The sequence below is a fragment of the Anopheles ziemanni genome (genome assembly GCF_943734765.1).
Source record: "Anopheles ziemanni chromosome X unlocalized genomic scaffold, idAnoZiCoDA_A2_x.2 X_unloc_27, whole genome shotgun sequence".
Classification (NCBI taxonomy): Eukaryota; Metazoa; Arthropoda; class Insecta; order Diptera; family Culicidae; genus Anopheles; species Anopheles ziemanni.
In genome coordinates this window covers 248,962-270,000 of record NW_026689793.1, presented here as the reverse complement: position 1 = coordinate 270,000, position 21,039 = coordinate 248,962, and the positions used below count along the sequence as shown (strand labels likewise).

General features: G+C 46.4%; 2 non-coding genes across 2 annotated transcripts in view; both read right to left on the bottom strand.

The window, feature by feature from the left end:
• The window catches only part of LOC131292051 (large subunit ribosomal RNA), a 4,091-nt gene extending 3,713 nt beyond the window's left edge, over positions 1–378 (bottom strand). Inside the window, exon 1 of the ribosomal RNA XR_009189772.1 lies at positions 1–378. This exon is cut by the window's left edge and continues 3,713 nt beyond it. This is a non-coding gene — a ribosomal RNA (large subunit ribosomal RNA).
• Positions 379–865: 487 nt separating this feature from the next.
• Positions 866–1,020, bottom strand: LOC131292055 (5.8S ribosomal RNA). The gene has a single exon (XR_009189775.1). It is a non-coding gene; the product is annotated as a 5.8S ribosomal RNA (ribosomal RNA).
• Positions 1,021–21,039: the final 20,019 nt, after the last annotated feature.

Below are 21,039 nucleotides of genomic sequence, written 5' to 3'. Positions count from 1 at the left end.
TCCCTCACGGTACTTGTTTACTATCGGTCTCATGGTTGTATTTAGCTTTAGAAGGAGTTTACCTCCCACTTAGTGCTGCACTATCAAGCAACACGACTCCATGGCACGCTCGGTCCATCATCCAACGGGCGCTGTTCTACGGGCCTATCACCCTCTATGGGTTCTGAGCCACATTCAAGTTGGACTTGAAAAGCGCTAAGATGACGGATAGTGAGACGCACCAGTACACGGAATCGGATAGACGGACTGGCCGCCACCCCTACGTGCTGAGCTTCTCCCGTTTCGCTCGCAGCTACTCAGGGAATCCCGGTTGGTTTCTTTTCCTCCCCTTATTAATATGCTTAAATTCAGGGGGTTGTCACACATGAACTGAGGCTTATGTACCTTGCGGTTGTTATCGTCACATCTGGCTTGCGACTACTTTGTTTCAATGTCCAATATGTACCGTTGGACTCGGTTAACGGGCTGTTAGCCCGCGTGTGGTTTAACTCACTGATACCTTCCATTGCCCATACGCTAGTTTGTTTGTGTTCCTTTGGTCAACTTCCATACTTGAATCATTTGTGCTACCGCTGCTGCTTCGACGCTACTTTGACATCTTCGCTTCTATTTAAATAAATAAATAAGCTGAAGCTAGACATCAGTAAACACCACCACAGACACCACAAGCACGCCTTCTCCTCGTACTTCCGCCTCACGCGGGAACACGGACGCTCTAAATACTTCGAATTCCAATGCCAGTATATTGTAAACCACGGGTTCTTTAATGCTAGCGGGTCGTCGCGACCCTAGTTAACATCATGGTGCACGTCTCGTGACGGGTGTCACGGCGTAGTTAAATGTATGCGATACATTTCTCAAATATAAGCGCTCAGTCATCTGTACATCATGGTAGGTTCCCACGACGTGCAATATGCGTTCAACTTATCAATGTTCATGTGTCCTGCAGTTCACATTATGACGCGCAGTTAGCTGCGGTCTTCATCGATCCATGAGCCGAGTGATCCACTGCCGAGGGTGACTAACTTGCGTAAGCCGCCGCTGTGCGCGTATACCCGTTCCCCGTAGGGAGGAGCAAGCCGCCGCTTAGAGACGAAGCATAAAGTGTCCTCATTCCACATAGGGCAAGCTGGATGAATCCATTTTACCCAGGACGGCCGAAGCGGCGTGGACCAGGGGAGAACTGAACCTTATACTTCACACCACAGTAAGTCTACGTGTCCTCTTCCACATAGGGCAAGCTAGAACTAACTATCTTACCCAGGACTGCCGAAGCAGCGTGGACCAGGGGAGGAACACACTTTTCATGGAAACGTAAGGCATCCATGACTGCCATAACGTAAGCCGCCGCTGTGCGCGTATACCCGTTCCCCGTAGGGAGGAGCAAGCCGCCGCTTAGAGACGAAGCATAAAGTGTCCTCATTCCACATAGGGCAAGCTGGATGAATCCATTTTACCCAGGACGGCCGAAGCGGCGTGGACCAGGGGAGAACTGAACTTTATACTTCACACCACAGTAAGTCTACGTGTCCTCTTCCACATAGGGCAAGCTAGAACTAACTATCTTACCCAGGACTGCCGAAGCAGCGTGGACCAGGGGAGGAACACACTTTTCATAGAAACGTAAGGCATCCATGACTGCCATAGTGCGTAAGCCGCCGCTGTGCGCGTAAACCCGTTCCCCGTAGGGAGGAGTCAAGCCGCCGCTTAGAGACGAAGTATGAAGTGTCCTCTTCCACATAGGGCAAGCTAGAATGAACTATCTTACCCAGGACCGCCGAAGCAGCGTGGACCAGGGGAGAACTGAACTTTATACTTCACACCACAGTATTGAGTAATGTGCCCTCTTCCACATAGGGCAAGCTGGAATGTTCCATTTTACCCAGGACGGCCGAAGCGGCGTGGACCAGTGGAGGACTACACAATCATGAGGTTTGATATCGACTTGTGTGTTTCAATAGGATACCGATGGTATGGTTTGAACCGATTTGATTTAGCCATTCTGAAGTCATCACTTGGTTGAAGCGCTGAACTAGGGAGGCATCGTTTACATATATATTGGTTTTCGCATGCTCTACTAGGTTAATGTCATGAGGTTGGCTATCGAGCATGCCCAAGTGATGACTTGATTGTGTGCTTGCTTGAATTCTTCACATTTCATACCATCGGTTAGTTGTCGAATCATTCCTCGATCATAACCTTCGTTCTTGGTTCATGTATGCTCTCTTCCACATAGGGCAAGCTAGAATTAACTATCTTACCCAGGACCGCCGAAGCAGCGTGGACCAGGGGAGAACTATACTTTGTCTTGTATGCCCTCTTCCACATAGGGCAAGCTAGAACTAACTATCTTACCCAGGACCGCCGAAGCAGCGTGGACCAGTGGAGGACTATACTTTGTTCATAACACCACAGTATTGAGTAATGTGCCCTCTTCCACATAGGGCAAGCTAGAATGAACTATCTTACCCAGGACCGCCGGAGCAGTGTGGACCAGTGGAGGACTACACAATCATGAGGTTTGATATCGACTTGTGTGTTTCAATAGGGTACCGATGGTATGTTTTGAACCGATTTGATTTAGCCATTCTGAAGTCATCACTTGGTTGAAGCGCTGAACTAGGGAGGGGCATCGTTTACATATATATTGGTTTTCGCATGCTCTACTAGGTTAATGTCATAGGGTTGGCTATCGAGCATGCCCAAGTGATGACTTGATTGTGTGCTTGCTTGAATTCTTCACATTTCATACCATCGGTTAGTTGTCGAATCATTCCTCGATCATAACCTTCGTTCTTGGTTCATGTATGCTCTCTTCCACATAGGGCAAGCTAGAATTAACTATCTTACCCAGGACCGCCGAAGCAGCGTGGACCAGGGGAGAACTATACTTTGTCTTGTATGCCCTCTTCCACATAGGGCAAGCTAGAACTAACTATCTTACCCAGGACCGCCGAAGCAGCGTGGACCAGTGGAGGACTATACTTTGTTCATTACACCACAGTATTAAGTATGGTGTCCTCTTCCACATAGGGCAAGCTAGAACTAACTATCTTACCCAGGACCGCCGAAGCAGTGTGGACCAGGGGAGGACTATACTTTATACTTCACACACTAGCCATACTGAAGTCATCACTTGGTTGAAGCGCTGAACTACGGCGGGGTAATCGTTTACAGGTTATAATCATATAGCTGCATGCTCATTAGTAGATAATGGAATATTGTATGGCAATATGAGCATGCCCAAGTGATGACTTTGTTTCAAGCTCAACAGGTAGGGTATTGAGTCCTCTTCCACATAGGGCAAGCTAGAATGAACTATCTTACCCAGGACCGCCGGAGCAGCGTGGACCAGTGGAGGACTCTATACTTTATACTTCACACCACAGTATTGAGTACGACTTGCATAAAGCCCCTAATGAGAACCACGAGGGCTCTCTCAATGTAGAACCACGAGGGCTCTAGTACCGATTCTCTCGGTACGGCTTGGTCCGTGTTCCTTTATGCTTGTACTCTAAGTATTAAGTATTGTGTCCTCTTCCACATAGGGCAAGCTAGAACTAACTATCTTACCCAGGACCGCCGAAGCAGTGTGGACCAGGGGAGGACTATACTTTATACTTCACACACTAGCCATACTGAAGTCATCACTTGGTGGGGGTGAACTACGGCGGTATCTATCGTTTTGGTTCGGTCTATATAGGGTCGCTTGCATGCTCATTCGAATATAATGTAATTGTGTATGGCAATATGAGCATGCCCAAGTGATGACTTTGTTTCAAGCTCAACAGGTAGGGTATTGAGTCCTCTTCCACATAGGGCAAGCTAGAATGAACTATCTTACCCAGGACCGCCGGAGCAGCGTGGACCAGTGGAGGACTCTATACTTTATACTTCACACCACAGTATTGAGTACTTCTTGCATAAAGCCCCTAATGAGAACCACGAGGGCTCTCTCAATGTAGAACCACAAGGGCTCTAGTACCGATTCTCTCGGTACGGCTTGGTCCGTGTTCCTTTATGCTTGTACTCTTAGAAAGTCTCAACCCGGAGGTCTTGACTTTGATTGTCATAGTTGGACTACGACGGGGTATCCGACTCATCGAATGCCCCAGAAGCACACCATCTTTCGGGTAGGCGGTACGCGTACCTCCGGACGCGGAAGTCTCAACCCGGAGGTCTTGACTTTGTATTGTCATAGTTGGACTACGACGGGGTATCCGACTCATCGAATACCCCAGAAGCACACCATCTTTCGGGTAGGCGGTACGCGTACCTCCGGACGCGGAAAGTCTCAACCCGGAGGTCTTGACTTTGGTTGTCATAGTTGGACTATGACGGGGCATCCGACCATTGCTGATCGAACACCCCTGTTACACCATCTTTCGGATAGGCGGTGCGCGCACCTCCGACGCGGAAAGTCTCAACCCGGAGGTCTTGACTTTGTATTGTTGGATAGTCCTCTTCCACTATAGGGCAAGCTGGAAATATTCCATTTTACCCAGGACTGCCGAGGCAGCGTGGACCAGGGGAGAACTTCACGGAATCTTCAGGCATCCATGATTGCCATAGTGCGTAAGCCGCCGCTGTGCGCGTCAACTCGTTCCCCGTGAGGAGGAGTCTAGCCGCCGCTAAAAGACGAAGCATTAAGTGTCCTCATTCCACTATAGGGCAAGCTAGAATTAACTATCTTACCCAGGACCGCCGAAGCAGCGTGGACCAGGCGAGGACTACTTTATACTTCACACCACAGTATTGAGTACGACTTGCATAAAGCCCCTAATGAGAACCACGAGGGCTCTCTCAATGTAGAACCACAAGGGCTCTAGTACCGATTCTCTCGGTACGGCTTGGTCCGTGTTCCTTTATGCTTGTACTCGCGGAAAGTCTCAACCCGGAGGTCTTGACTTTGATTGTCATAGTTCGACTACGACGGGGCATCCGACCATTGCTGATCGAACACCCCTGATTCATCATCTTTCGGGTAGGCGGTGCGCGCACCTCCGACGCGGAAGTCTCAACCCGGAGGTCTTGACTTTGTATTGTCATAGTTGGACTACGACGGGGTATCCGACTCATCGAATACCCCAGAAGCACACCATCTTTCGGGTAGGCGGTACGCGTACCTCCGGACGCGGAAAGTCTCAACCCGGAGGTCTTGACTTTGATTGTCATAGTTGGACTACGACGGGGCATCCGACCATTGCTGATCGGACACCCCTGATTCACCATCTTTCGGGTAGGCGGTACGCGTACCTCCGGACGCGGAAAGTCTCAACCCGGAGGTTCGGACTTAGAGTTTTTCCCATTTAAAAGTTTTTCTCTTAGCCATACTGAAGTCATCACTTGGCGAACGATTGAACTAGGGCGGGTTAATCGTTTATAGGTATCATGTGGTTTGCATGCTCTCTTAGGTTAATGTCATGTGGTTGGCTATCGAGCATGCCCAAGTGATGACTTTGTTTCACGCTTGCTTGATTTCTTCATGATTCCCTGTTATATAGTGTATTCATTCGAGAACAGGGAATCTTTGGTTTTGCTCAACAGGTATTGGATGTCAACTTGGTATCTAGATCGCATTAAGTCTCAACCCGCAGGTTCGGACTTCTGTTTATTTGGCCAATGTATGTATAAGGCAACTTGTGCCTAAGTCTCAACCCGCAGGTTCGGACTTGTGTATTTGTTCGAAGTTATATATAAGGCAACTTGTGCCTAAGTCTCAACCCGCAGGTTCGGACTTGTGTATTTGTTCGAAGTTATATATAAGGCAACTTGTGCCTAAGTCTCAACCCGCAGGTTCGGACTTCATAGTGTTTCGTCAATGTTCATATGGCAACTTGTGCCGAAGTCTCAACCCGCAGGTTCGGACTTCTAACGTGTTTCGTCAACTATCATATGGCAACTTGTGCCTAAGTCTCAACCCGCAGGTTCGGACTTGTGTATTTGTTCGAAGTTTTATATAAGGCAACTTGTGCCTAAGTCTCAACCCGCAGGTTCGGACTTCTATAGTGTTTCGTCAATTATCATATGGCAACTTGTGCCTAAGTCTCAACCCGCAGGTTCGGACTTGTTAGTGTTTCGTCAACTTTCATATGGCAACTTGTGCCTGAGTCTCAACCCGCAGGTTCGGACTTCTATAGTGTTTCGTCAATTATCATATGGCAACTTGTGCCGAAGTCTCAACCCGCAGGTTCGGACTTCTGGAAGGATCACTTGGCCACTAATGATCCTTCCGCAGGTTCACCTACGGAAACCTTGTTACGACTTTTACTTCCTCTAAATCATCAAGTTCGGTCAACTTCGATAAAGCAGACGCGGTTCACGAGGATCCAGCGAACGATCATCTCCAAAGACCTCACTAAATAATCCATCGGTAGTAGCGACGGGCGGTGTGTACAAAGGGCAGGGACGTATTCAACGCTGGCTGATGACCAGCACTTACTAGAAGTTCCGAGTTCATATGGACCATTGCAATCCATAATCCCTACTAAGTGAGTATTTGAGTGATTTCCCGTTCCTCTCGGAATAGGAGACACGCTGCTACCCACATTGTAGCACGCGTGTAGCCCAGAACATCTAAGGGCATCACGGACCTGTTATCGCTCGATCTCATTTTGCTAAACACAAATTGTCCTGCTAAGCAGCGTACCGTAAGTGCACTTGCGCACACGAACAGCGAAGGTGTCAGGTCATACTCCACCGAAAGGTCCTAACCCGTTCCAATCGGCATCGACGCATTAACGCTGACTGCGTTCTAGTTAGCATATGTGAGTCACGTTCGTTATCGGAATTAACCAGACAAATCAATCCACGAACTAAGAACGGCCATGCACCACTACCCTTAAATTTGAGAAAGAGCTATTAATCTGTCTCACCTCCATAAGTTCGGACCTGGTAAGTTTTCCCGTGTTGAGTCAAATTGAACCGCAAGCTCCATTTCATTGTGGTGCCCTTCCGTCAATTCCTTTAAGTTTCAACTTTGCAACCATACTTCCCCCGGAACCTGACTTTGGTTTCCCGGAAGCTACTGAGAGCACCTGGTTGTAGCGTCTCCCAATTGCTAGTTGGCATCGTTTACGGTTAGAACTAGGGCGGTATCTAATCGCCTTCGATCCTCTAACTTTCGTTCTTGATTAAAGAAAGCATCCTTGACAAATGCCTTCGCTTTAGTTAGTCTTACGACGGTCTACGAATTTCACCTCTCGCGCCGTAATACTAGTGTCCCCAACTACTTCTGTTAATCATTACCTCCGGTCTGAGTACAAACCAATGAAAGATTAGACCAAGGTCGTATTCCATTATTCCATGCAAGATTATTCTAGGGCGTTTGGGCACCCTGCTTTAAGCACTCTAATTTGTTCAAGGTAAACGTGAGCGGTCGAGCTCTATGTTACACTTGCACCCGTTGAAGGGCACACCATGACACAGACTTGGTGCCCTACCACACCATTGAGTCGCAACCAGATTCCGACTTGGCCCACCGACCACGGGTTGACCGGGTCGGCGGAGCCGGACTGTGTTGGACAAGTATCAACTTCGAACGTTTTAACCGCAACAATTTTAATATACGCTAGTGGAGCTGGAATTACCGCGGCTGCTGGCACCAGACTTGCCCTCCACTTGATCCTCGTAGAAGGATTTATGCTCTACTCATTCCAATTATGAAACATCATTAAAGAGTTTCATATTGTTATTTCTCGTCACTACCTCCCCGTCCCGGGATTGGGTAATTTACGCGCCTGCTGCCTTCCTTGGATGTGGTAGCCATTTCTCAGGCTCCCTCTCCGGAATCGAACCCTGATTCCCCGTTACCCGTTGCAACCATGGTAGTCCTCTATACTACCATCCATAGTTGATAGGGCAGATATTTGCGAGATCTGTCGTCGGTGCGAGACCATACGATCAGCATCATTATCCAGACTTCAACTCAATGACACGGAGAACCCGCGATTGGTTTGACTAATAAGTGCACCAGTTCCCGCGAGGGTCCTGGCATGTTGCATGTATTAGCTCTAGATTTTCCACAGTTATCCAAGTAACTAGGTTGATGATCTCGTAAATTATAGCTGTTATACTGAGCCTTATGCGGTTTCACATTAAATCTGTTTGTACTTAGACATGCATGGCTTAACCTTTGAGACGAGCGTATATTACTGGTAGGATCAACCAGAATTCCGACTTTGCGTTCGAATGTTCATTGTCCCATTGCACCCGGAGGAGCAAACACCACGTTCTATATGTTGTCAAGTCCGGTAGCACACGGGAGGCGAGCCCCCGTGCGAACCTCATTGCCCTCGTATCACACACACCCGATGCACCGGACCGGCACTTGAGCGGCATTCGACTCCGCTAAGCGCTCGTGCGCCCGATTGTGCATGCGCTGACGGGGCCTTCATACCCCTACCACAGCGACCTTATGCCAAACTTCCATGAATACTTAGGTGAGCTGACAAGGGCCTTCATTTCCCTACCATCAACTAAAGGACACGCTAGGCGCGTCCGATCATTGCAACTGCGGGGCTTTCATACCCCAATCACCACAGTACGCAATTCACCAGAGTTTAATCACAACCCCCCCGGACATGGCACACTATTAACTTGCAACAAAACTTAGTGTGTGCCGGGCACATCGGTTCCACAAAATCATTCCCGATGTACCCCAATTGGGGTTGTGAACGCATCCATGGTCCTCTGACACACCCAACCAAGCGTGGATACTACATACCTCAAACACCCAGTACACTAACAGACAAATCAACATATGGTTGCTTTCCCCCAGACATTTGCCAATCACTTGGCACCCGGACGGGAACTCGCTCCTGATTGCGCCATTGCCACCCATTTGCCAAGAGCGAGTTCTGTATGTAGATTTCATTTGGAAAGACAACCGTGTACTGGATATTCTATCCGACGATTACAGATGACGAGTACGAGACTCGACTACACTCACGGATAATACATTTTGGGTCGAGATTGCTTTCGGGGTTTTCGATTGGTCTTGCGCTTGTAAACGTATAACTTTGACTTGTGGTAACCTCGGTATGTTAGTCGATCACGTGGTTGTGAACTGGGTACGGGTGGGCAATCTGTTCACTTGCACTCTGGGTAGGAATATGGTGAGCGCTATAGGTTAAAGATCATGGTATGGTTCCATCGTGATGACTTTCGCTAGATAGTAGGATGTTTGGATAGTTATAACGTTTTTGGCCATTTGTTCATAGTGTTCGGTTCATTGAGGAATTCGATTGGTCTTTGCTTCACACACGTGGTCGATCACTTGGATGTGAACTAGGGTGAGAATAAGGTGTTCACTAGTGCTCTTAGGTTTTGGATCAGTACTGAGCACTTGATTGGTTTCGCATAATATGTATCCATAGTGATGACTCTTTCCAGCTTAAGATTTCGTTACCAGTTTCGAATCCTCCCCACGTTCGCTTTTACTTGGTTAGGTTTTCGAGTGTAGATTTGAAAGCAATCTCATGTATGTATCCCATCTGATATAAGCCACTGACAGTTCATGTCACCTCGTTCAACTCTCGCTGGGTCACAGAAGTATGTTACTGCGCCCATTATCCCTACTCGGATAGGTTCGGTTCGTTCGTTTTATACTACGGTGAGTAAACTCAATTTGTGCATCGCATAGCCATGGAAAGCAAGCTTTCGCGGGCCTCTTCGACTGTTTTGATACGAGCTGTGCCCGTGATGCTTGTCATCCCAGGATACTAGACCCCTTTGGACGACCGCATGACCATCAGAAAGTAAATTCCACGTTCGATTTGGGGTGTGAACCCCGAACATAAAGTCTTTGTGTAGAACCACGAGGGCTCTATAGTACCGATTCTCTCGGTACGCTTGGTCCGTGTTCCTTTATGTTCGTACTCTTGTGAATAAGATTCACGTTCGTTTTGGGATATTTGCTACTGTCACCGTTTGAGTACTATGGGGCTTGAACCCCTAACATAAAGTCTTTGTGTAGAACCACGAGGGTTCTATAGTACCGATTCTCTCGGTATGCTTGGTCCGTGTTCCTTTATGTTCGTACTCTTGTGTGTATAATATTCATGTTCGGTTTGGGATATTTGCTACTTTCACCAGGGTCCCGTTCTTCATACAAGTCTGCCTTGCTAATGTGGTAACTTTATAGTGTAGTTCTGACATCCCAATTTTGGGACTTAGCCGATTTTTCGTATATTTCCATATGACCCATAGGGTCCCTTTCTTCATACAAGCTTGCCTAGGGCGATCGGTCAAAACTTGTCTTACTATTCGATTGGTCTTCGCACTTTCACCCTAGGCAGTTCGCCAAGGTCTGTCTTCTTGAGGAGGCCAAAACCCGAAATAAGGAGGTTCGGCCGAACCTGAAACCTCCCCTGTCTGAACTACACTAACCCGATTTTTCAGGGTCCTCAGCGCCATACAACTTTGCCTAGGTCACTTGTACTCTTGACTTAGGCCATCCGACTTGGTCCGTGTTTCTTCCTAGGGTTCACCTAGGTACTTTGCCTTGCTTGATGTGGTAACTTTTTAGTGTAGTTCAGACATCCTAATTTTGGGACTTAGCCGATTTTTCGTATATTTCCATATGACCCATAGGGTCCCTTTCTTCATACAAGCTTGCCTAGGGCGATCGGTCAAAACTTGTCTTACTATTCGATTGGTCTTCGCACTTTCACCCTAGGCAGTTCGCCTAGGTCTGTCTTCTTGAGGAGGCCAAAACCCGAAATAAGGAGGTCCAGCCGACCCTGAAACCTCCCCTGTCTTAACTACACTAACCCGATTTTTCATGGTCCTTAGCGCCATACAACTTTGCCTAGGTCACTTGTACTCTTGACTTAGGCCATCTGACTTGGTCCGTGTTTCTTCCTAGGGTTCACCTAGGTACTTTGCCTTGCTTGATGTGGTAACTTTTTAGTGTAGTTCAGACATCCCAATTTCGGGACTTAGCCGATTTTTCGTATATTTCCATATGACCCATAGGGTCCCTTTCTTCATACAAGCTTGCCTAGGGCGATCGGTCAAAACTTGTCTTACTATTCGATTGGTCTTCGCACTTTCACCCTAGGCACTTTGCCTAGGTCTGTCTTCTTGAGGAGGCCAAAACCCGAAATAAGGAGGTTCAGCCGACCCAGAAACCTCCCCTGTCTGAACTACACTAACCCGATTTTTCAGGGTCCTCAGCGCCATACAACTTTGCCTAGGTCACTTGTACTCTTGACTTAGGCCATCTGACTTGGTCCGTGTTTCTTCCTAGGGTTCACCTAGGTACTTTGCCTTGCTTGATGTGGTAACTTTTTAGTGTAGTTCAGACATCCCAATTTTGGGACTTAGCCGATTTTTCATGTATTTCCATATGACCCATAGGGTCCCTTTCTTCATACAAGCTTGCCTAGGGCGATCGGTCAAAACTTGTCTTACTATTCGATTGGTCTTCGCACTTTCACCCTAGGCAGTTTGCCTAGGTCTGTCTTCTTGAGGAGGCCAAAACCCGAAATAAGGAGGTTCAGCCGACCCAGAAACCTCCCCTGTCTGAACTACACTAACCCGATTTTTCAGGGTCCTCAGCGCCATACAACTTTGCCTAGGTCACTTGTACTCTTGACTTAGGCCATCTGACTTGGTCCGTGTTTCTTCCTAGGGTTCACCTAGGTACTTTGCCTTGCTTGCTGTGGTAACTTTTTAGTGTAGTTCAGACATCCCAATTTTGGGACTTAGCCGATTTTTCATGTATTTCCATATGACCCATAGGGTCCCTTTCTTCATACAAGCTTGCCTAGGGCGATCGGTCAAAACTTGTCTTACTATTCGATTGGTCTTCGCACTTTCACCCTAGGCAGTTTGCCTAGGTGTAGCTTCTTGAGGAGGTCAAAACCCGAAATAAGGAGGTTCAGCCGACCCAAAAACCTCCCCTGTCTAAACTACACTAACCAGATTTTTCAGGGTCCTCACCGTCATACAACTTTGCCTAGGTCACTTGTACTCTTGACTTAGGCCATCTGACTTGGTCCGTGTTTCTTCCTAGGGTTCACCTAGGTACTTTGCCTTGCTTGCTGTGGTAACTTTTTAGTGTAGTTCAGACATCCCAATTTTGGGACTTAGCCGATTTTTCATGTATTTCCATATGACCCATAGGGTCCCTTTCTTCATACAAGCTTGCCTAGGGCGATCGGTCAAAACTTGTCTTACTATTCGATTGGTCTTCGCACTTTCACCCTAGGCAGTTTGCCTAGGTGTAGCTTCTTGAGGAGGTCAAAACCCAAAATAAGGAGGTTCAGCCGACCCAAAAACCTCCCCTGTCTAAACTACACTAACCAGATTTTTCAGGGTCCTCACCGTCATACAACTTTGCCTAGGTCACTTGTTCTCTTGACTTAGGCCATCTGACTTGGTCCGTGTTTCTTGCTAGGGTTCACCTAGGTACTTTGCCTTGCTTGATGTGGTAACTTTTTAGTGTAGTTCAGACATCCCAATTTTGGGACTTAGCCGATTTTTCATGTATTTCCATATGACCCATAGGGTCCCTTTCTTCATACAAGCTTGCCTAGGGCGATCGGTCAAAACTTGTCTTACTATTCGATTGGTCTTCGCACTTTCACCCTAGGCAGTTTGCCTAGGTGTAGCTTCTTGAGGAGGTCAAAACCCAAAATAAGGAGGTTCAGCCGACCCAAAAACCTCCCCTGTCTAAACTACACTTACCAGATTTTTCAGGGTCCTCACCGTCATACAACTTTGCCTAGGTCACTTGCACTCTTGACTTAGGCCATCTGACTTGGTCCGTGTTTCTTGCTAGGGTTCACCTAGGTAGTTTGCCTTGCTTGATGTGGTAACTTTTTAGTGTAGTTCTGACATCCCAATTTTGGGACTTAGCCGATTTTTCATGTATTTCCATATGACCCTTAGGGTCCCTTTCTTCATACAAGCTTGCCTAGGGCGATCGGTCAAAACTTGTCTTACTATTCGATTGGTCTTCGCACTTTCACCCTAGGCAGTTTGCCTAGGTGTAGCTTCTTGATGAGGCCAAAACCCAAAATAAGGGGGTTCGGCCGACCCAAAAACCTACCCTGTCTAAACTACACTAACCAGATTTTTCAGGGTCCTCAGCGCCATACAACTTTGCCTAGGTCACTTGTTCTATTGACTTAGGCCATCTGACTTGGTCCGTGTTTCTTCCTAGGGTTCACCTAGGTACTTTGCCTTGCTTGGTGTGGTAACTTTTTAGTGTAGTTCTGACATCCTCATTTTGGGACTTAGCCGATTTTTCGTAAAATACCATATGACCCATCAGGGTCCTTTGCTTCATATAAGTTTGCCTTGCTTGGTGTGGTAACTTGTTAGTGTAGTTCTGACATCATCATTTTGGGACTTAGCCGATTTTTCGTAAAATACCATATGACCCATCAGGGTCCTTGCCTTCATATAAGTTTGCCTTGCTTGGTGTGGTAACATTTGAGTGTAGTTCTGACATCCCCATTTTGGGACTTAGCCGATTTTTCGTAAAATACCATATGACCCATCAGGGTCCTTGCCTTCATATAAGTTTGCCTTGCTTGGTGTGGTAACATTTGAGTGTAGTTCTGACATCCCCATTTTGGGACTTAGCCGATTTTTCGTAAAATACCATATGACCCATCAGGGTCCTTTCCTTCATATAAGTTTGCCTTGCTTGGTGTGGTAACATTTGAGTGTAGTTCTGACATCCCCATTTTGGGACTTAGCCGATTTTTCGTAAAATACCATATGACCCATCAGGGTCCTTTGCTTCATATAAGTTTGCCTTGCTTGGTGTGGTAACATTTGAGTGTAGTTCTGACATCCCCATTTTGGGACTTAGCCGATTTTTCGTAAAATACCATATGACCCATCAGGGTCCTTTGCTTCATATAAGTTTGCCTTGCTTGGTGTGGTAACATTTGAGTGTAGTTCTGACATCCCCATTTTGGGACTTAGCCGATTTTTCGATCCATACCATATGACCCATCAGGGTCCTTGCCTTCATATAAGTTTGCCTTGCTTGGTGTGGTAACATTTTAGTGTAGTTCTGACATCACCATTTTGGGACTTAGCCGATTTTTCGTAAAATACCATATGACCCATCAGGGTCCTTGCCTTCATATAAGTTTGCCTTGCTTGGTGTGGTAACATTTGAGTGTAGTTCTGACATCCCCATTTTGGGACTTAGCCGATTTTTCGATCAATACCATATGACCCATCAGGGTCCTTTGCTTCATATAAGTTTGCCTTGCTTGGTGTGGTAACATTTGAGTGTAGTTCTGACATCACCATTTTGGGACTTAGCCGATTTTTCGTAAAATACCATATGACCCATCAGGGTCCTTTGCTTCATATAAGTTTGCCTTGCTTGGTGTGGTAACATTTGAGTGTAGTTCTGACATCCCCATTTTGGGACTTAGCCGATTTTTCGATCAATACCATATGACCCATCAGGGTCCTTTGCTTCATATAAGTTTGCCTTGCTTGGTGTGGTAACACATGAGTGTAGTTCTGACATCCCCATTTTGGGACTTAGCCGATTTTTCGACCAATACCATATGACCCATCAGGGTCCTTTGCTTCATATAAGTTTGCCTTGCTTGGTGTGGTAACATTTGAGTGTAGTTCTGACATCCCCATTTTGGGACTTAGCCGATTTTTCGATCCATCCTATATGACCCATCAGGGTCCTTTTTCTTCATATAAGTTTCCCAAGACTTAGTGCTTTTTACCTTTGGACACCAATATCACCCTTACGGGTTTCTTTGATCTTCTCACTTTGTATTGACCAAATGTAGGTCTTGCCATGCCAAACATATAATTGTTCTACACCAAGTCTCTATCTCGTACCGCCAGCTCGGTACATTCGATCAACCTGCCCTTAAGGCACCCGGGACTTAGCCATTTTTTCACATTTTTCATGATTTTGAGGCAACTTTTCTCGACTTTGTCACCTTATATCACCAAGATCCTTTCCCTTTAGCGCTTCACTCTGTTCGTATGATATTTAGCGCTGACTATCACCTTTCTATCGCTGACCTCAACTTCTTATTCGGTGCCATAGAGCCAGAGATATTTGGTGTATGCTGTTATAAGGGAAGTTTGTCACTTTTTCAAAGGCCCACTTTGGGACGCCCATATCTCACCTTCACGTATCTTCGATCTTCTTGTCGTCTATGGACGAAACTTAGGTCTTGTATTGGCCAACTTATAAATGTTCTACGGCCAAGCCGTATCTCTTACCGCCAGCCCGGTATTCATGGACTTAGTCGGATTTTCGCCTCTCGTGGTAACAATTTCTGACTTTGACTCACAATAACACCCGAACGGTCACATGCTAGCGCTTTGCTTGGTAGGAATTATAGTTAGCGCTACCTTTTCTCTTTCCATCGATACCTTGTTCGTTCCATTCCATGCCATACAGCCGAAGTTATGATGTTTCCCGTTTTCCATATCATGTGGAGCTTATGCTCTGGGAAAACCATCTAACACCTGTACCACCCTTTTGGGTACCACCGATCTCGTCACTATGTTCGGGCCAAATATAGGTTATAACATGCCCAACATATAATTGTTCTACACCAAGTCTCTATCTCTTACCGCCTGCTCGGTATTTTACTCGTAAGTCCAAATTTCACAACTTGTACTTTTTGGCCCAATGTACTCGAGTTTCAATTTTGGTAACATTTTTCGACTTTGACACTTAATAACTTCCAAATCATGCTAGTTAGCGCTTTGCTTTCTTCTAGTCGTATCTAGCGCTGGGTGTTACCTTTCCAAAACATATCCTAGCTTAACAATCCATGCCATACAGCCGGAGCTATACGGTGCACAAGTCAAATCCATTTTAGCCATGTTTCATTTTTGCCAATTTTTGACCACTCGTATCACCCTTCCAGAGTGGTCCGATCTTCTCGCTGTCTATGGACGACTTTTAGGTCTCGTAGAGGCAAACTTATAAGTATTCTACGTCAACCCGCTATCTCTTACCGCCTGCTCGGTATTCTTGGTCTTGTGTGATTTTTGGAAATTTTGGTATTATTTTTCCACTTTGTCGCTTAATAACTCAGTTTTGCTCAACACTTAGCGCTTCGGTTGTTTGGGATTATAGTTAGCGCTCGGTTCGACCTTTCCAACACTGATCTTAGCTTGTCGATCCGTTCCATACAGCCTGAGTTATTCGCGATACCGTGTTTCAACCCATTTCTCAAGTCTCGTTTTGGTCCAACTTTGAACCAACCATATCACCCTGTTGGGTACCTCCGATCTTCTCGCTCTATATTGGCCAAAGTTAGGTCTTGTGGTAACGTACTTATGATTGTTCTACGCCGTGTTCGTAGCTCTTATCGTTCGCCCGCTATTTTCGATCATAAGGTGAATTTTCGCCTCTAAACCACCATTTTTCACCTTTGCCCTCTAATATGACCGACTTGCTCAACACCTAGCGCTTCGCTTGGTAGGACACATAGCTAGCGCTCGTCAAGACCTTTCCAACGCATATCCAAGCTTTCCGATCCGAGCCATACAGCCTGAGCTATAGGCGATACCGTTTTTCCCATTTTCTTGGTCACATGCACTTTAGGGTACCCCTTTTTGCCTTTGACCCTTAATACCTCCTCCGGGTCACTAGTAGGCGCTCAGCTTGGTAGGAAACATAGCTAGAGCAGGCCTTCACCTTTCCAAAACTGCCTCAAGTGTACCGATCCGACATCTAGAACCAAAGTTATGGTCATTCCTATCATGCTCTACTTTCATGGTCAACCTCCACCAAGCACACCTAGGTTGGACCAACTTTCACCAACTCATCTCGAACCCCAAATTTGCTTCGACCTACTAGGTTTCCCTAGTAAAGTGGTCAAAACATCCATTACAACACGACTGGTCTTTCTGGTGGTCGACCTAGGCGACTTTGTTCGACGACCACCACCCCATGGAACTAAAAGACGTCCCTTGATACGGACCACCGATACATTTTCCGGCCTGTCTAAACTACACTCATCGAAATTTTTTTGGGTCCCCACCGTCATACAAGTTTGCCTAGGTCAAGTTTTTCTTCCGGATCGGCCGCGGACCTCACTTTTCATTATCTAGGGAGGCCATAGGGCCCCAAAAGGGGTTTTTTAAAATTTTCGACACTTTCGACTTTGGTCGGATTTTTTCCGATTTTGGTCCGACCTAGGGACTTGGTGGTCCAAGGAGCCTCGGGACCAAACTTTTTTCTCAGGGGTCCCTACCTCCATACAACTTTGCCTAGGTAAATTTTTTGTTCCAAATCGACCGCGGATTTCACTTTTCAATATCTGGGGCTCGTGTAGAGTCCGAATATGAGGTTTTCTCATTTTTCGACATTTTCGACTTTTTTCGACTTTTTTCGGGTTTTTCGACCTAGGGGTCCGCCGAACAAATTTTGGGTCAAAAATTTTTATTGAACTAGTCGAAAGTACGCAAAAAGATAAGACTTTTTGCCGAAGACACCATGCCCCGGAACCGACTCCTTCCCCTTCAAAATTGGGGACAAACGTGATTTTTGAAACTTTTCCTTAGGGAGCCCAAGACTTAGAAAATTTTCAAATTCTCGATTTTTCGATTGCGAGCTAGCGCTTTGCGGTCTTCGGCAATGTTGTAGATCTCGACGAGATAAAACTTTTTGGTCAAGGGACATTTTGCCCTCCGACCCCTCCTTCCCCCCGCAAATCGCCCCCCAAAGTGCAATTTTTGCATTTTCACCTCTTTGCATGCACTGTTCGGCCCAAATGGCCACTTTCTATGGGTCTGAGCGCTTTGCGGTCTTCGGCAAACTTTTAGAGCGTACCAAGCCCTAATTATAATTTTTCTACACCAACTTCGTACCTCTTCATCCCTGGCCGCTATTCGCGTACCAAGGTAATTTTTGTTCATTTTATCAACATTTTTCATCTTTGACTGTTTATATCGGCCTTGCCATGAACCGATAGCGCTTCGCTGTGTTCTAACGTAAGTTAGTACTACTCAATACCTTTCCAAATCATGTCTTAGATTGTCATTTGCTTGCTTACAGCCGGAGCTATGAGCGATACCGTAAAAAGTACCGAAACTTGGAAAAATCCTTGGATCGCCCATATCCCCCCTTTGGGGACCAGATATCGAAAAAAGTTCTTATTCAAAAAGTTGCGCCTTAACGTGTTCTAGTTATGCCTAGAACATTTCACTTCGCTAGCTGGCCTGCAACTTAGCCGTAATTGGGATTTTAGGGTGTTCATGGAGGGCCCATTTCCTGCGACTTGGTATCTTTTGGGCCCTATGTTTCTCTAATATCTCCACAAGTTTTCCAGATAGCTTTCTCATACTTTCAGGGTGCCTAGAGCACCTCAAGACCTTTCCAACGCTATGCCGTTCGCCTCGCTCGGACATCTACAGCCGAAGTTATTCGAGGTACACGGTACCTTACCCTGTTTTCTCAGTACTTGGTCGAAAATTTCGATCAGCCATATGACCGACTTGGACAACCCTGAGCGGGTTGGCCCCATATAACTAAACTTTTGTCTCTTGTAGGCAAACTTATAAATGTTCTACGTCAACTCGCTATCTCGTACCGCCTTGACGGTATACTTGGTCCAAGGGCCATTTCCAGCGACTTGGTCGCAATTTCGCTCTAAGTTTCGCTAATACCTTCGTCCGTGGACATGGTGATTTTTTGTTCGTATTTTTCCTTGATAGTCCCTCTCAAGACTATTCCATACCAGAGCCAAGCGTCCCGCTAAGTGCCATACAGCCTGAGCAGTAATTCATGAAAGGTACCTCTACCAGTTTTTGCCATACTTGGGTACAAACTTTGTATCGCCCATATCTCCACTTTGGAGGCCAGCCAGCACCTTTGCCCCATATACTTTTTTGTTGGTCATACCATGCACTAAATATAATTGTTCTACGCCAACTTGCTATCTCTTCTCTAACTTGCCGTTATTCTTGGTCCAAGTCCCATTTCATTCGTTTTCGGACCCATTTTGCTATATGTTTCACTAATAGCTTCGGCCATGGACAAGCTGATATTCTGTTTGTATTTTTGCTTGATAGTCCCACTCAAGACCATTCCAAAACACACCGCAACTTGTCGCTCGGTGGCAAACTGACCGAGTTATAATTCATGAAAGATACCTCAACTTGGTACACCATGTGGTCGGCCCAAACCATATACCGACCAAACGACCGACTTGGAGCACCCTGACCGGGTTGCCCCCATATAATGAAAGTTGCGTCTCTACACGCCCAACTTATGAATATTCTACGCCAAGTCGCTATCTCTTACCGGTAAGCCGGTATTCACCTTCCAAGGGTGATTTTGGTCAAGTGCCATTTCCTGCGACTTGGTCCCCGAATTGGACCATCATCACCTAATATCTCCGTGGTCTTTCAACTCAGCCTCATAAAACTTTCAGGGTAGATAGGTCTCCCCAAGACCTTTCCAACGGTGAGCCGTTTGCCTCGCTCGGCCATCTACAGCCGAAGTTATTAATGGTACTTGGTACCTTACCCTGTTTTTTCCATACTTGTTCGTACTTGGGTACAAACTTTGGATCGCCCATATCTCCACTTTGGAGGCCAGCTAGCACCTTGGCCCCATATACTTTTTTGTTGGTCATGCCATGCACCAAATATAATTGTTCTACGCCAACTTGCTATCTCTTCTCCAACTTGCCGTTATTCTTGGTCCAATTCCCATTTCATTCGTTTTTGGACCCATTTTGCTATATGTTTCACTAATAGCTTCGGCCATGGACAAGCTGATTTTCGATTGGTATTTTTCCTTGATAGTCCCACTCAAGACCATTCCAAAACACACCGCAGCTTGTCGCTCGGTGGCAAACTGACCAAGTTATAATTCATGAAAGGTACCTCAACTTGGCACACCACGTGGTTGGCCCAAACCATAAACCAACCAAACGACCGACTTGGAGCACCCTGACCGGGTTGGCCCCATATAATAAAAGTTGCGTCTCTACACGCCCAACTTATGAATATTCTACGCCAAGTCGCTATCTCTTACCGGTAAGCCGGTATTCACCTTCCAAGGGTGATTTTGGTCAAGCGCCATTTCCTGCGACTTGGTCCCCGAATTGGACCATCATCACCTAATATCTCCGTGGTCTTTCAACTCAGCCTCATGAAACTTTCAGGGTAGATAGGTCTCCCCAAGACCTTTCCAACGGTGAGCCGTTTGCCTCGCTCGGCCATCTACAGCCGAAGTTATTAATGGTACTTGGTACCTTACCCTGTTTTTTCCATACTTGTTCGTACTTGGGTACAAACTTTGGATCGCCCATATCTCCACTTTGGAGGCCAGCCAGCACCTTGGCCCCATATACTTTTTTGTTGGTGATACCATGCACCAAATATAATTGTTCTACGCAAGCTTGCTATCTCTTCTCCAACTTGCGGTTATTTTTGACTCAAGTCCCATTTCCATAGTTTTTGGTACCAATTTGCTCTATGTTTCGCTAATAGCTTCGCCCAAGGACTTTGTGATTTTTTGTTCGCATTTTTCCTAAATAGTCCCACTCAAGACTATTCCAAATCACACCTTAGCTTGTCGCTCAGTGCCATACAGCCAGAGTTTTAATTCATGAAAGGTACATCACCTTGGTACACCACGTGGTCGGTCCAAACCATCAACCAACCATATGACCGACTTCGAGTCGAGCTAGCGGCTAGGCTCAATATAATGAAATGCGTGTCTTGATGCGGGCTACTGACGGTCTGAACAATGTAGCTCGCTAGCTCGTCTCTAAACTTGTGTTTTGGTCGAATATTGGGTGTTCATGTACCACTTCGGGTAACATGGACTTTGGTGCAACTTTACCACTTGTGCACTTAATAACTTCCCGGTCATTCAAGTCTTTGCCTTCATACTTTCAGGGTAGTTAGGTCTCGTCGAGACCTTTCCATACATATGCCAAACTCATCGATCGGACATCTATAGCCCGAGTTATTCGCGGTACACCGTACCTTACCCTGTTTTTTCCTCAATTGGGTACAAACCTTGGAACACCCATATCGCCCCTTTAGAGACTAGCT